Genomic DNA, 14,335 nt, shown 5'->3' with positions numbered 1-14,335 from the left:
AAATTGTCTGAGACTTAGTTTTCTCATCTATGAAAAGAAGGTAATGATGACAATGTTGCCCTCCCAGGGTTGTTGATTAGGTAACTGAAATCATACCTATGGAGAGAGAGGAAGCTGAGATAGGGCTCATGCTCATACACAGCTTTCTAGAGTCAGCAGGGCACCTCCCACTCTCTAATATCACCTTGTTAGCAGAAGTTGTCTCTCTGGCTAAAATGTACACTCCGCGTGAGCAGGGGGCTTGGCAGTCTTGCTCCCATTGTGCCCAGTTCGGTGCTTGCCACTGCAGGTGTTTAATAATTATTCATTAAATGGCTGAGCAGGGAGTCTGGGGACCTTTGAGACAGAATCCCCCCAATCCCCCGCCAGCCCAGGAACAGGCGAGAAAAGGAAGCATCTCTGGTACAAGAACAGAAGGGGAGGGAAGGTCAGTATGGCCACAGGGAGCCATCTGGGCATGCACTTGCTTGTCCGTGCCTAGAATGGGCTGCTACTCAAACATCCAGCCCTCACAACTTACCTAAGCCTTGGGGAGGAAGGGGAAAGAAAGGAAGAACACAATTGGAAAAGGCAACTCTTCCTCCTGTTCACCAGGCAGAGAGGGATATGTTCCCAACTGGCCTGGGACTCTTGGCTCCAGGACCAAAATGAACCTTCAGAGTTGCTTCCTGCCTGGGTAAACTTGGCACATTTTTAAAGTTATGCCAGGACCACCAAAGACCAGGAAGAACGTTCCCTGAGGGCACCAAAAGGATGATGAAGCCTTCTCACCAAGTTACGAGGCAGCCCTCAGCCTCCTTTCCTGCTGGGGTCCCCAACTCGCAGTGAGCAGGGCTGGAAGGCAACACTTCCTAAGGGACTCCAGCCCAGCCCGGGGCAGGTGGTGGCAGCAGCACCAAGGCCCGGCCACTAAATTCTGCCCAAGAAGGCAGTCGGGGGATGATGAAAATGTGTCCCCACCTTTTCCAGGAGTTCTGTCTGACAGGACGTCATAAAAAATCTTTTAATCTTTGTCACTGTGTGTAGGCGGGGAGGGCAAAAGTCTCAATGTTTTAAAGGGAAATTTTAATTAGTATGTAAATTCGACTTGCGGCATTAAAATGTCATTTGCTAAGTAAATGTTGCTGCACTCCAAGTTCAGGTATTTATTTGATCCTGTCCTGCCAAGGTGCCTTTGTGGCTTTCCTGAGTGTGTAATAACAGCATTTCAAAAACAAGATGAAATTCTCCCTCTGTTACAATGCACCCGGGTTACGGCTTCGCCGCCAGTGATGTGACTGGAATATTTTAAGGCAGCAGCCGCCGGCTCTGGCAGCCAAACTCTAGCCCCTCCTTTCTGCCTGTCTGAGATGGCCTCTCTGGAATCCCTGAATCCCGAGCCCCGAGCAGCCCCACAGAGGAGCCAGTTACCTGCAAAGGGGTTGGACATTTGAGTGACTGAGCATGGCACAGCCTCCAGAAAACCCACGTGGAAGCACCTGCAGGAGACAGGGCAGATCCCCAGGGGCTGCGCATTCCTTAATTCCAAGATACATGGTGATTTGATGACAGGGATCCAAAGCATGGGAGGTCACTGTCCAGCCCTTCCATGCGCTGGGATTTCCCCTCAGGTGTGATCGAGCACATTCTGCATGTTAATTAAACTTTACTAAACCATCCCAGTGTGCAAGTGTGCATGTGTGTGTACGTATGTGCACATGTGAGCGTGTGTTCATGTGTGCGTGCAGCCCAGCTGCAGCTCAAAGCTGCCCACGCCCCCACAGTGGCACACCAGCTCTTAGCCATGTCTAGACAGCAAGTGTATCAGCTGCTGCCAGGTCTGAACCAATTGTGTATGTGTGGATGTGTTTGTGTGCGTATGCACTGTGGGCACATGTGTGTATGTGTGTGTGCATTTGCATGTGGGCACATGTGTGTTCATGTGTGCATGTGTGTGGCTATGCATGTGGGCACATGTGTGTATGTATGTGTATGGGTGTGCACATGAGTGTGCCTGTGCGTGTTGAGAGTAATTCTGCTAATTACCACACTCCCCAGATGTCCACATGCACAGATGGAGATGAGGAGACGACCCAATTGGTCTCCCTTCCCCGAAGCTTCCCCTGCTCCTGATCCCAGCTTCCCAACACGGTTCTTGGAGGAAGATGACTGGGAGGGCCTTCAGGATGTGGAGTGTCTTGACCGGAAGTACCCACAAGGGAGTTGGCTCTCACGCTGGTCCTGCCACTCCCCAGCTGAGACCTCTATCCTGAATCTCCATCCTCCAGTGCCAATCCCTGAGCCCCTCTTCTCCAACTCAGAAAATGGCACTATAGGCATCCAGGTGGCCAAGGCCCAAAGACAGGGCATCCTCCGGGGCTTGCCTGAGGGCACCATCTGCTGTGGAGGAGAGAAGAGGCCAGGAAAAGAGCAGAATGGGCCAGGCAGAAATGGGCTGTTTCTGCGCCATTTATAGGTGTTAAGTCAACACTCCAAGACCTCCAGCCCCGTCTGACAAGTTATATTTGCCCAGCCTGCCAGAGTGCTAATCGTCGCTGTAAAAACATCCCACCTTTGGCTACTGAATATTTATATTGTAAAATCCAAGTCGAATCACAACAAAGGGGCATCCTTTCCCCCACACTTTTGTTACACTGGAAGAAGAAAGATACTTGAATCAGAGGCCCGGGGGTTTAAACAGCAGTTTTCATTTCAACATTACTGCATTCATTGAAAAACACTGGCTGAGGACCTACTAGGTGTAGGCCCATGCTCAGCACTGGGATTCAGCAGCAAAAGACAGACAATTCTGCCAACTGAGAGCCCACGGTTTGGGAGGAAAGACAGAAGTCATATGGGAATTAGAAAAGGAGGCATGCCACCTCCATAGGCCTGAGCTCACGGGGCAGAGGCTGGGTGGATGGGGACATATAAGGAGATCATTTGACCTCTCTGGGCCTCTGTATATTGGTGAGCCCTGGTGAGGATGAGCAATCCTCGCACCAAGGTCTGGCTCTGGTGTCCACGTGCTTTGCCCTCTCCATGCACCTCTGACGTCAGCAGCAGTGGCTGGCTGTCACCAGTTCAGACTCCACGTGCCCCACCCTGAGTGCATGGGCATCCTCTCTGCTTCAGAGCCTTCTCAGAAGCCAGGAGAGCCTTCTCTGCCACACCCAGGTGTGGTCCAGAAACATTAGCCAGTCAATCAATGGGGGAAGCCAGCCAACAGATTGATGCTGTAAAAACATCCCACATTTGGCTACTGAATATTTATATTGCAAAATCCAAGTAGAGTCACAATAAAGAGGCATCCTTTCCCCCACACTCCTCCTATCCTGGAAGAAGAAAGATACTTGAATCAGAGGCACAGGAGCACACACCCTCTGCGTTCAGGTGGATAACTTCTGTTTGCTTCTGTGGGGTCCCAGGGAACTGAGCCCTCAGTGCCTTGGTAACACAGCCTTGCATTGCTGTCTCCTCCTTCCTTGTCTCAATGGGGATTCCCTGCTCCCTGGGGTCACTTCAGGCTCTGCTTTTTGTAGAATCCAGACAGCTCCTGACCCACCGCTGGTGTCTCCTGGCAGTTGGTGCCATAGGCTACATGTCTGTGCCCCCAACACACACTTTCCTATGTTGAAGCCCTAACCCTTAACATAAGGATACTTAGAGGTTGGGCCTTTGATTGGTATTTAGGTCATGAGCATGCAGTCTTCACGAACAGGATTACAAAAAGAGACGCGAGAATTTGCTTTCTCTCTCTCTGCCATGTAAGGGCAGCGAGAAGGTGTATCTGCCAATTAGGAACCCTCCAGTCCTCACCAGACACTAGATCTGATGGCATCTTGATCGTGGACTTCTCAGCCCCCAGACCTGTGAGTAATTAATGTTTGTCATTTAAGCCACCCAGTCTAGGGCGTGTTTGTTATAGAAACTGAACTAAGACATTTGGTAAAGAAAGAACCAAAATGGCAATGAGGAAGAACATTGTGTATCAAGGATGTAAAACCAGTTCAGCAAAAAGAAACGGAGGGGAGCAGTGACAGGGACTTATCTGACTGCAGTAGGATCAGCGCTGGGTCCAATTTTATTTGATATTTTCTTAAATCTCACTCCTCTCCTGTCATCATACAACTTAGGAAACCTTAATAGTCCTCATTAGCCAGGCCACCCTCTAATTAAAGAGCCAGGGCAAGCTCTCTAATTCTGTTTCGTTGCAGGTAAAATTGGGAATTCCAGATTTGAAATCCTTTGATGCCTCTTTTCAGCTCAAGATAGTGACCCGAACACATGCATTTAGGTCCCAATATCCCCCCCCATAACCCCAGTAATGTAACAATATAGCAATATAGCAAAGATATCAATCAGCCATCAGCCAGCTCGGCTCCTGGGGCCACTAATGTGAGCATCCCAGCTGGAAAGGGAGTCTAGAGTCTAAAGATACATACTTTCCAACCATGAGTCTGTCAATACAAACCCATGCTGCATTTGGTGCTCAGCAGAAGACACTGTAAGTAGCAGGCAGGTTCAGTGTCTTCAAGGATCGTGGTGACTCTACTTGATTTTGCCTTTGGTGCCCATCTATAGAACTTAACAACTGGGCCATGTGCCCATCCACACTTGGGCAAGGAACCCCGCGGAGCCCAGCTCAGACCAGAGAGCATGAAGGGTATGAGGACAGCAGAATTTGGGGCAGTCACCTGTGGTGGAAGGTATGGGGCACCATTGTCCACACTGAACAGGGACCTCAGTGGGTGTCATAGAGCCGGGCTGGGAGGGAGCATCTACCCTGATTCCAGCTCAGTTACTGGGGGATGGTAGGCAGGAAGTGAGTCCAAGAAGGACATCTTCAGAAATGTGGACGAGGGATGGAGGAAGTTTCTGTTGGCCCACATCAGCACTGGGGAATTCCTGTCTCCAGTGGTGTTTCTTCCCAGAGAACAGGGAAGGGCTGGCTCATTGGCTGACCCCGTGGACTTTCTCCCCACCAGCTGGCCCCTCCCTCCCACCTCTTCCCTGCTGGGAGAACCCACTTTCCCAGACTGAGACTGAAGCAGTCACTCTTTACAGCTGGGAGAAGCCCCATGACGCAGTACCATGCAAAGGGATGTGAGGGGGGTATGGCAGACTCCACCAGGTCCCTCCTACATTTATACGTCTCTATTGGTTTCTGAGTTAGTGTGGCCAGATAAAATACAGGATGCACAGTTTAATTTGAATCTCAGAGAAACAGTGAATACTTTTTTAGTATAAGTATGTCACAAATATTGTATGGGACATATTTATGCTAAAAATGACTTGTTAATGATTTTAAATTCAAATTTAACTGAGAATACTATATTATAAACTTGCTACGTTTGACAACTCTTTTTGAATGCTTTTGACCTTTACCTGCAATTACCTTCCCTTGAGCTAGAAGTGTCTGGGAGTTTATAATCCCTGGGATGGCCCTTGGTCAATGACTAAATAGTGCAGGAGTTTGGGCCCCAAGAAGTGGCACAGGTTCCAAAGCATGACTCACGCTGCAGAGGCCCCGCAGGATCAGGCTGAGCTGACTCTGCCTGGAATCCTGTGCTTGATTCCCTTCTTCCCTCCATCATAGGAATACCTTCTTAATAATCCTGCAAGGAGCCCTCATCTCTGGATTCTCCTGGAGGAACTGACCTAAGACAGGGAGCTTCTGTGAAAAAATATTTTCCCTGACTAAAGGTAGGAGTCTTTGTGAGCAATCCATGCCTGCAGTCCTGCTCATACACTTTGTCAGGAGGAGGGATGTGTGGGTCCTGGCAGCCATCTCATGGTCATGACCAAGGGCATCGCTGTCCCTGAGGGGACAGCAGGGAAGGAATGGAAGGTTTTGCATCCTTAATCAAGCTGCTGATCCCTGGGCCCATCCTGGAAGCACCCAGTTTCAGGTGTCTTCTGAAGGGAGAATAATAATCTTCTGTTACTTAGTCCAATTTCATCATATGTTCTGTTACTTGCTGCCAAAAGCACCCCCAGCTGACTCCACTGGAATGTGGTGGCATCAAGCTCCAAGTCCAGGAGGACACAGGGTATACCTGGGTGCACTGAGCTGCAGACTCATGACAAGGGTGATGGACCCAGCCAGTCCCATCAGCACGGAAGGTTCTACTTGGCATAAGAATGTGATGACCTGCCTCAGGCTGATGTTGCTTTCATCACTCCCAGACGCAACCAGACCTTCAGTCTGACCAAGTAAAGGCAAAATACATCAAAACACCAACCCCTTCCCCTCAAATTTGGTCTGGAAAGCTCTGAAAGTTTACCATGAATGCAGCTCCTTTCTGAAAACTGGACAACTATAGACAGCATCCCTACTCCCTTCCTCCCCATCTGTCAGGATGAGCAAACAGAGAAAAAAATAGCCAGTTATACAACAAAACCCAGAAGTTCACAAGACAGGAACTGATCTGAGAACAGGAGAGAATATAGCTTGATGAAACAGGCTTGCTGCAAGAAACAGGAGAAAATGTTAGGAAAAAACCTTTCATTGTAATTCCCGTAAGATTCTCAACATTATCAGGCCTATGAAAGGAGAGTAATGCTATGGACTGAATTTTGCCCCCTCCCCAAAATTCATATGGTGAAGCTCAGCGCAATGGTGTTTGAAGGCAGGGCCTTTGGAAGGTGATTGGGGTTGGATTAGGTCATCAGAATGGAGCCCTCATGATGGGATTAGTGTCCTTACCAAAGGAGGAAGAGAGAGCTCTCCACTGCATGCTCCCGGGAAAGCATACAGTGAGAAGGCGGCCATCTGCAACCCAGGAAGAGGGCCTTCACCAGAACTCGACCAGGCTGGTACCTTGAACTTGGACTTCCAGCCTCCAGAACTGTAAGAAAATACATTTTTGCTCTTTAAGCCACCCAGTTCACAGTATTTTGTTATGGCATCCCAAGCAGACTAACAAGCGGGTAGTCTTGAAAACAAGATAGGCTGAAGTCCAGAAAGACTGCTTGGAGAAGGGAGACACAGTTGTCCAGTGAGGAGAAAAGAAAGCCTCAGAAAAGACAGTGAGCATCAGATTGACAACACACAGATGCTAACATCCTCAGTCTAAAAAGTAACTTGATACTGTTTCTAGAACTCACAGGGAAAGGATAAAGGAATTAAAGTCATCAGATAAAGGCCGGGCACAGTGGCTCGCACCTGTAATCCCAGCACTTTGGGAGGCCAAGATGGGTGAATCGCTTGAGCCCAGGAGTTCAAGACGAGTCTGGGCAACACGGCAAAACACCATCTCTACAAAAAATACAAAAATTAGCTGGTGTGGTGGCATGTACCTGTAGTCCAAGCTACTTGGACAGCTGAGGTGGAAGGATCACTTGAGTCCAGAGGATTGAGGCTGCAGTGAGCTGTGATTGCACCACTGCACTCCAGCCTGAGCAACAGGGAAAAAACTCTGTGTCAAAAGAAAAAAATCCAGAAAAAAGTGGGTAAAAGACATGAACTGGCAATTTAAGGATGAAAGATATACACATGCCAATATGCCTAAGAAGAAAGTTCAACTTTACCTATAATTAAAAATGTAAAATAAAACAGCAGGACTCGTTGGTTTCTGAATATCAAATTTCAAAGCTAAGAGAAGAATGATACCCAGTGTTGAACAGAATGTGGGAAGCAGTCTCTCTCCTACACTAGTGATGGGGATAAATTGGTGCATTTCCACAAAGCAAGATGCATAACAAAGACTTTAGAATTTTGTGTAATTTTTGTCCCAGCAATTTCACTTCTAAGAATATTTTCTTTGGGTGGGCATAAAGAGTTACCTGTACAAGTTTTTTTTTTTTTTCTTATGGGAATGTTAATAATAAAGAAAAAACAAAATAACCCAAATGTCCAATGCTCTGAGCTAGGTATCATTAACCCTATCTTATGCAAGAGGAAGCAGAGTGGGAAGAAAGTGAGCCACTTCCCTAGATCACATTGAACATAAGTGGGTGTCCAGGTTAAGCCCAGGTATCCCCTCTGCCTGTGTTTGACCTCCACACAATCCCATCTCCCAGGGACACCGTCTTGAAGGATGATAGCCACCAAAGGGGCCAGCACATCTGACCTCTCCCTCTGCAGTCCCAGAGAACAGAGGGGCTGGACCAAAATCAAGTGCTGATTCTTGCTGGGCCAGGACGTGAATATAGGTCATTAGGCCCTGGGCCAGGCCTCCTTATGGTTTTAGAAACTTTTAGCTAAAAGTAACAAAAAACCCTAAATTTGTTGGTTTAAATTACAAGATGTTTATTATCTTACCTAATGAGAAATCTTGAGGACCTCTTCCAAGATTGGTTAAAAAGAAAGACTCAGCAGTGTCACCAGGGACCCAGGGTATTTCCCTCTTTCTTTGGGAGGTGTCTTTGTCCCAGGCCTTGGCTCCTCGTGGCACCAAGATGGCTGCTTCTTGCCCATGCAACAGTGTCCAACAGAAGATGCCACAGTCTCTTCCTACGTGTCTTCTTTTAAGAAAAGAAATGCTTCCTGGAAACCCCCAGGACACTTGCTTTCAAGTTCCATTGACCAGAATCACATCATGGGTCTACCCCTAAACCAACCACTGGCAGTGGTTCTGAGACCCCAACTGGGATGGTGTTGGGATCCACTAAAGCTCACAGTCAACTGAGAGGAAGGTAGACATCTGAAAAGAGGAGCAGAAAGAAGGAATGGAAGGGGGATGGAGGCCAGTCTCGATTTATTTAACCCTTAATCTCTCTACCTTGGAGTGAGTGAGACAGGAGAAGTGAGGAGGGCCTGATGCTATGCCTTGCTTGCAACTGGAGCCACTGACCCTGCCCTTCCCATGGCCTTTGGTGCTAGAGCCAAGCATGACCCGGGAGTTGCTAGGAATTAGACATGTCTTCCCCGACCCCCTCCACCAAATCTGCCGGCTGTAGTTTGAGTATTTGTCCCCTCCAAAACTTATGTTGAAACTGAATCCCCTATGCATGTCTTCCCCGACCCCTTCCACCAAATCTGCCGGCTGTGGTTTGAGTATTTGTCCCCTCCAAAACTTATGTTGAAACTGAATCCCCTATGCATGTCTTCCCCGACCCCCTCCACCAAATCTGCCGGCTGTGGTTTGAGTATTTGTCCCCTCCAAAACTTATGTTGAACCCCTACGCAGCCATATTGAATGTGGTGCCTTTAAGAGGTGATTGAGTCAGGCAGGTTCAACCCTCATAAATGAAGTAGTCCACTCGCGGATTAATGGGTTAATGGGGTATTATGGGAATGGAACTGGTGGCTTCATAAGAAGAAGTAGAGGAACCCTAGCTAGGACACTCAACCCCCTCACCATGGGATGCCCTGGGCCACCTCGGGAGTCTGCAGAGAGCCCCCACCAGCAAAAAGACCCTCAACAGATGTGGACCCCTTGACCTAAAACTTCTCAGCCTCCATAAGTGTAAGAAATAAGTTCCTTTCCTTTATTAATTATCCAGTTTCAGGTACTCTGTTACAAGCAACAGAAAACGGACTAAGACACTGGCCCTGTTGCTTTGGCCTTAAGGAAAGTAATTTCAAGAACAAAAGCTGGGGCATAAACCAGGCAATTGGAGAAAATCTCCTCTGGGTCAAGACCTCACAATTTGCTGCAAAACGCAGTTGGCCATCTCTCATTGCTTCATGGTGATGAAGACGTGGGAGGTGGGGGAATGACGTGGCATTTGAACGGGCACATTTCACATGGAATCTAGGACAGGAGGCTCCATTGAATAAGCACAGATCTTCACACACAGATGGCCCAGTGCATGCCAATTGGCCTCCAGGTTCCTACATAGCCATCCATGTCCTCCCATGCAGACCCATGAGGTGGTGCTGTGATGATCCCATTTTGCTGATGAGGAAATTGAGACACAACGAGACTGAAGTGAGTCTTTCCGAAGGTCATGTGGCTGGGATTGAGGGCAGAACTTCTTGAATGAATCCAGGGCTTTTTGGAAACATCTGTGTTAAATAGAAAGCTGCCAAGGAGCTGAGGGGAATGCAGAATCCAGCCCATCTCCAGGCTCAGTCCCCTGGCTATGCTGGAGAGCCAAGGGCTGAGACCAGAATACGGCTGGATAAAGGCTCACAGATGCAGTCAGTTCACTGTGGCATCCCCAGCACAGGGACCCCTGCCTCGGACATAGTTGGTGCTCAGTTCACCTCTGTGGAGGGATGATGGCACATTCTTGAACGGCTGTGCACAGTGAGGTGGCAGAGGGACAGCCGCATCCATCCCTACCTGGAAGGCCATGAGGGAGAGGCTGAGAAGTAGTCCTCCCTCAGCGAGTCTAGAGGGGCAGAGGAAGGGCAGGGGTGTGGATGCCGGTGTTTTAACCTGGAAGGGCTCTTTTAAAGATGAATGGAGATGAAAAGCGACCTGACTTTGTAAGCAATGTCGAAAGGGGCGATCACAGGATCTGGTTCATCCACCAGGTGGGAGCTGCTGGGCTGTAGGGAGCATCCATCCCTGACCTATTGCTCTGGGTGAAGCAAGGAGAGCCTCACTTATGTCCCTGTGCTTCCCTCCTAGACGGAGAGGCTGGCTCATGGGCCCACCCTGGAACCACCCCTCCTATTCTGACCAGCTCTGCAGCTGCAAAGGAAAGCCTGGCCTCTGCCCGTCCACCCCACCCACGCACATGGTCTCCACTAACCAATTCCACGCTGCGTCGGCGTTCCAAGCTCACCTGAAAGCAGAAAAAGGTACTGGTCACTCCACTGTTCATGCCAGAGCCCAGGGTCCCTCCTTTCTGCCCCTCATCCCCCTCTCATTTACCTCCTGCAAGGCGACCTCCAAATTCTCTACAGTATCTGTCCACACAAGTCCATTTCACTGTCCCTGCCTGGTCTGGCCACTGTCTACCCATGGCCTCCCCGGTCTCTCAGCTGTGGTACTGCACTGTACAACCTGTGCTCCCACAGCAGCCATAAAGTTCCCAGCACAAGGCGCGTCTGAGCATGCTGTGCCTGCTCCCACAGCCTCGCCAGCCCCTGCTGCTCTAGGATGGAGGGTAGCAGACTTCCACATCCACCCATGGCCCTGCACGAATGGGCTCTGCAGACGCCTTCCCCTGGGATTTCCACGGGTCTCTCACTGGCTTGTCATTCCTGCCTGGAGTCTTGACAGAGCACCCACCTTCTCCAACCAGCCCAGCCTTCCAGCCTGGCTGACTCCAGGACCTGTGCAGGCTTTTATCCCTTTTAGGAGATCCCCAACCTTCCCAACCAGGCCAGGCACCTGGATTCCTGCCTCCTCTTGCTGGAGTCTAAGATTCCTGAGGGCAGGAACCGTATCTGCCTCTTCACTCCTGCACTGCTGGCATGGCCCTGAGTGTTGGTGTTTATAGCATCTATTTAAGTGGCGTTAGTAGGCGCATAGGTACTGAGCGTTTATTTATGTGCTGGGCTATTCTAAGTAATTTCTGTATGTTTATTGTCTCATTGACTCTTTACAAGTCTGTGGAGGGCTATTTTTAATGCACATTTTACTGACAAGGAAACTGGGACAGAGAGGTTAACTTGCCAAGGATGCACAGCCAGGAGGCAGCGGATCGGGAATCACATCCAGGCAGATTGGCTCCAGAATCTATGCCTTTCAGTCCTTCGGCTACACTGTTATTGCAGTGAATGGGCAAATGAGTGAATCAATGAGGTCAAGGGATAATCCCGTCAGGAGATGTGGGCAATGCCCAGCCTTGCCCTGGCTTCCTGAGTGAACTTGGGCAAGCTCCAGTGCTCCCTGGGCCTCAGTTTCTCCTCTAGGGTCTTCAGGCTCTTCCTGGGTTTCTGTCCTTTTCTGTTGTCCTTCCCTTGGGGACCACTCCTTTCTAGTCCAGGGCACTGGGGGGGCGCTATTTCTAAATCCAGCCACCAACGCTAAGACCCCAACTAGGCAGATCGCTTGTTTTTCTGGCCTTTTATGATTTCAAAGTGCCACCACCCTTGGAAGCAGATGGTGCTAGGAACCAGCCCCAGCCTTGGGAGAGGGAGGAAGTGGGTGGGGGAGGTTGGAGCTCTGCCTCCCAGGCCGCTTGGATCCTCAGTTCAGTTTCACTGTCAAGTCCAGGCATGGCATCCTTTCCACACAGCCCAGAGAGAGACATAAAGTATTCATGGTTATCAATTCATCAGCCAACTGAAATGAAATGCCTCTCTGGAATACATTTCGAATCTCCATCCTCCCAGCCCAGGGCCATGTATTCACTTGTCTGTAGACTGGTGTTGCCGCTCTTGCGTATTTTGATAGGCTGGCTGAGAGCACTTCTGTGGATCAGAGGGTACCACGGAAAAGTGCGGGGTCCTAGTGAGAGCACCCACAGTGAGTGTGGTATGTGCCACACCGGGTCTCCTTTCATGCCCATGGTAAAATGCCACGTAAAGTTAGCACCTTCTGAATGTTAGGTCACTCGTGGTAATAGGACAGTTCTCTGGGTGGCCTTGGAGACAGCCAGCTTTCCATTCCCTCTCACTTGTCGTTCTCAAGAATAACTGTAGAAGGCTCTAGGACTGCAATATCCTGAGAAAGGGAGGAGCTGGCCAGAACAGCCCAGGTTCAGTTCCAGATTACCCCAGAAAAGGGATGTCCTTCAGTGCTGTAGCTCAGTGGGTCACATTCCCCAGGGTGTAAAACCAAGGGCAGACTTTCTGGGTCCCTCTCCTGCAGAGCAAATGGGGCATGCACAGTCAAAACTCCATCTGCCCCAGGCAGCTTTCTGAGCCTTGGGGGCCTGGCTCACTATGAATCCCAGGCTCTGTGGCCCCTCCCTGCCCATCTGTGAGTTATAAACCCGCTTCCTAGAACTGGTTGCCTACCCGTGTGTTCTTTGATACATGTATGTATCAAAATGTCACATATACCCAATAAATATATATCATTATTATGTATCAACAAAAAACTTTTAAAAAATAACAACAACAACAAGAAATCCCAACAAACTCATGGGTACTTAGCAGTCATATTTCACTACCAAGAAATAATAAAAATAAGATAACCCTAAATCCCTCTTCTTGTCACCTTCCTTCCTTCTTTCTTTCCTTCCTTCCTTCCTTCCTTCCTTCCTTCCTCCTTCCTTCCTTCTTTCCTCCCTCCCTCCCTCCCTCCTTCCTTCCTCCCTTCCTTCCTTCTTTCCTTCCTCTTCCTTTCTCTCCACCTTCCCTTGTCTATTTAACAAGTATCTCCTGAGCATCCCCTGTTTGGGAGAGAATGCATGGAAAGAAAGATAAGACATAGCCCAGCTTTTCAGGTGCTATCAGAGTCCAGGTTTTCAGTGGAGTTCATGGAGGAAGGAAGGGAGAACCAACAGTTCACACTTCAGCTTCTTCATTCTTCAGCTAATAATTCCAAGAATCCTCTGCCTCCCCCTCTCCACAAAGTTCCAGGCCTTTGTAGAACTTATCAGATAGCCTGGTTTTAAATTCTGAGTCTGCTGCTTATCATGGGCCTTGGGCAAGTTACATAAGCCACACTTCAGTTTCCCCATCTGTGAAATCGGGATATAAACCAAATCTTTCTCATAAAACTGGTATGGGATTAAATGAGATAATGCACAGTGAGCTCAGAATGAGCGATGACCATGTGTTGTTTCGTGCCTGTTTTGTTATTATCCTCTGTTCTCCTCTCTGTTATTCACAAGCATCAGCACTGAGCCCTGGGCCATCTCACCATGGCCATGCCTTAAGTCAGCAGCTCTCACCTGGGCTACCCTCTGGCATCATTCGGGAGATCTGCAGCTTCCCACCAATCACAGAACAATTCAGAAAGAATCCCTGGGTTTGAAGAATCAGGAATTTTAGTATTTCCAAGTGATTCCAACATTCAGCCAAGGTGAGAAGCCCCGGCTGAGTCCTCCAATCCTAACTGCCCAAGAAGGAGACAGCATGCTTCTAGATGACACATCTGGCAACAGTTCCGTCTTCCAATGCGTGGTGAAAACCAATGCAAGGAGCCACATGTTAGCATCCTTGTCCACACCCATGGCCTCTCCCTCCCCGGACCTTGCTGCCCTCCTCTCTGTTTTGACCCTGGAGGCTGGTTGAAGTCCCTACTGAGGGACTGTGGCCAAAACCTCCTAAGTCAGTTTCACAAAAAAATCTAATTTCCTTCCCTTTTTTGAGAAGCGAGGCTAATTGGGTTCTGCATTCAGCAGGCGCAATGCTGGTTTGGCTGTCCCTTAGCTGGGCACATTCCGTTGGCAAATTCTGCCAGCCCCACCCTGGAGACACCAGCCTTGCAACCCCTTGTAACCCAGAGCAGGCTTCAGTCCTGGCTGTGGGCCAGGCTCACCTTTGTTCATATTCAACTCAGGGCCTCCTCCATCCACTTTGTACTTCCCAGGTGCCAGGTGCTGACTGTGTGGAGAG

Source organism: Trachypithecus francoisi, unplaced genomic scaffold, assembly GCF_009764315.1.
Source record: "Trachypithecus francoisi isolate TF-2019V2 unplaced genomic scaffold, Tfra_2.0 Lachesis_group21, whole genome shotgun sequence".
Lineage (NCBI taxonomy): Eukaryota > Metazoa > Chordata > Mammalia > Primates > Cercopithecidae > Trachypithecus > Trachypithecus francoisi.
This window is presented reverse-complemented; position numbering follows the sequence as displayed.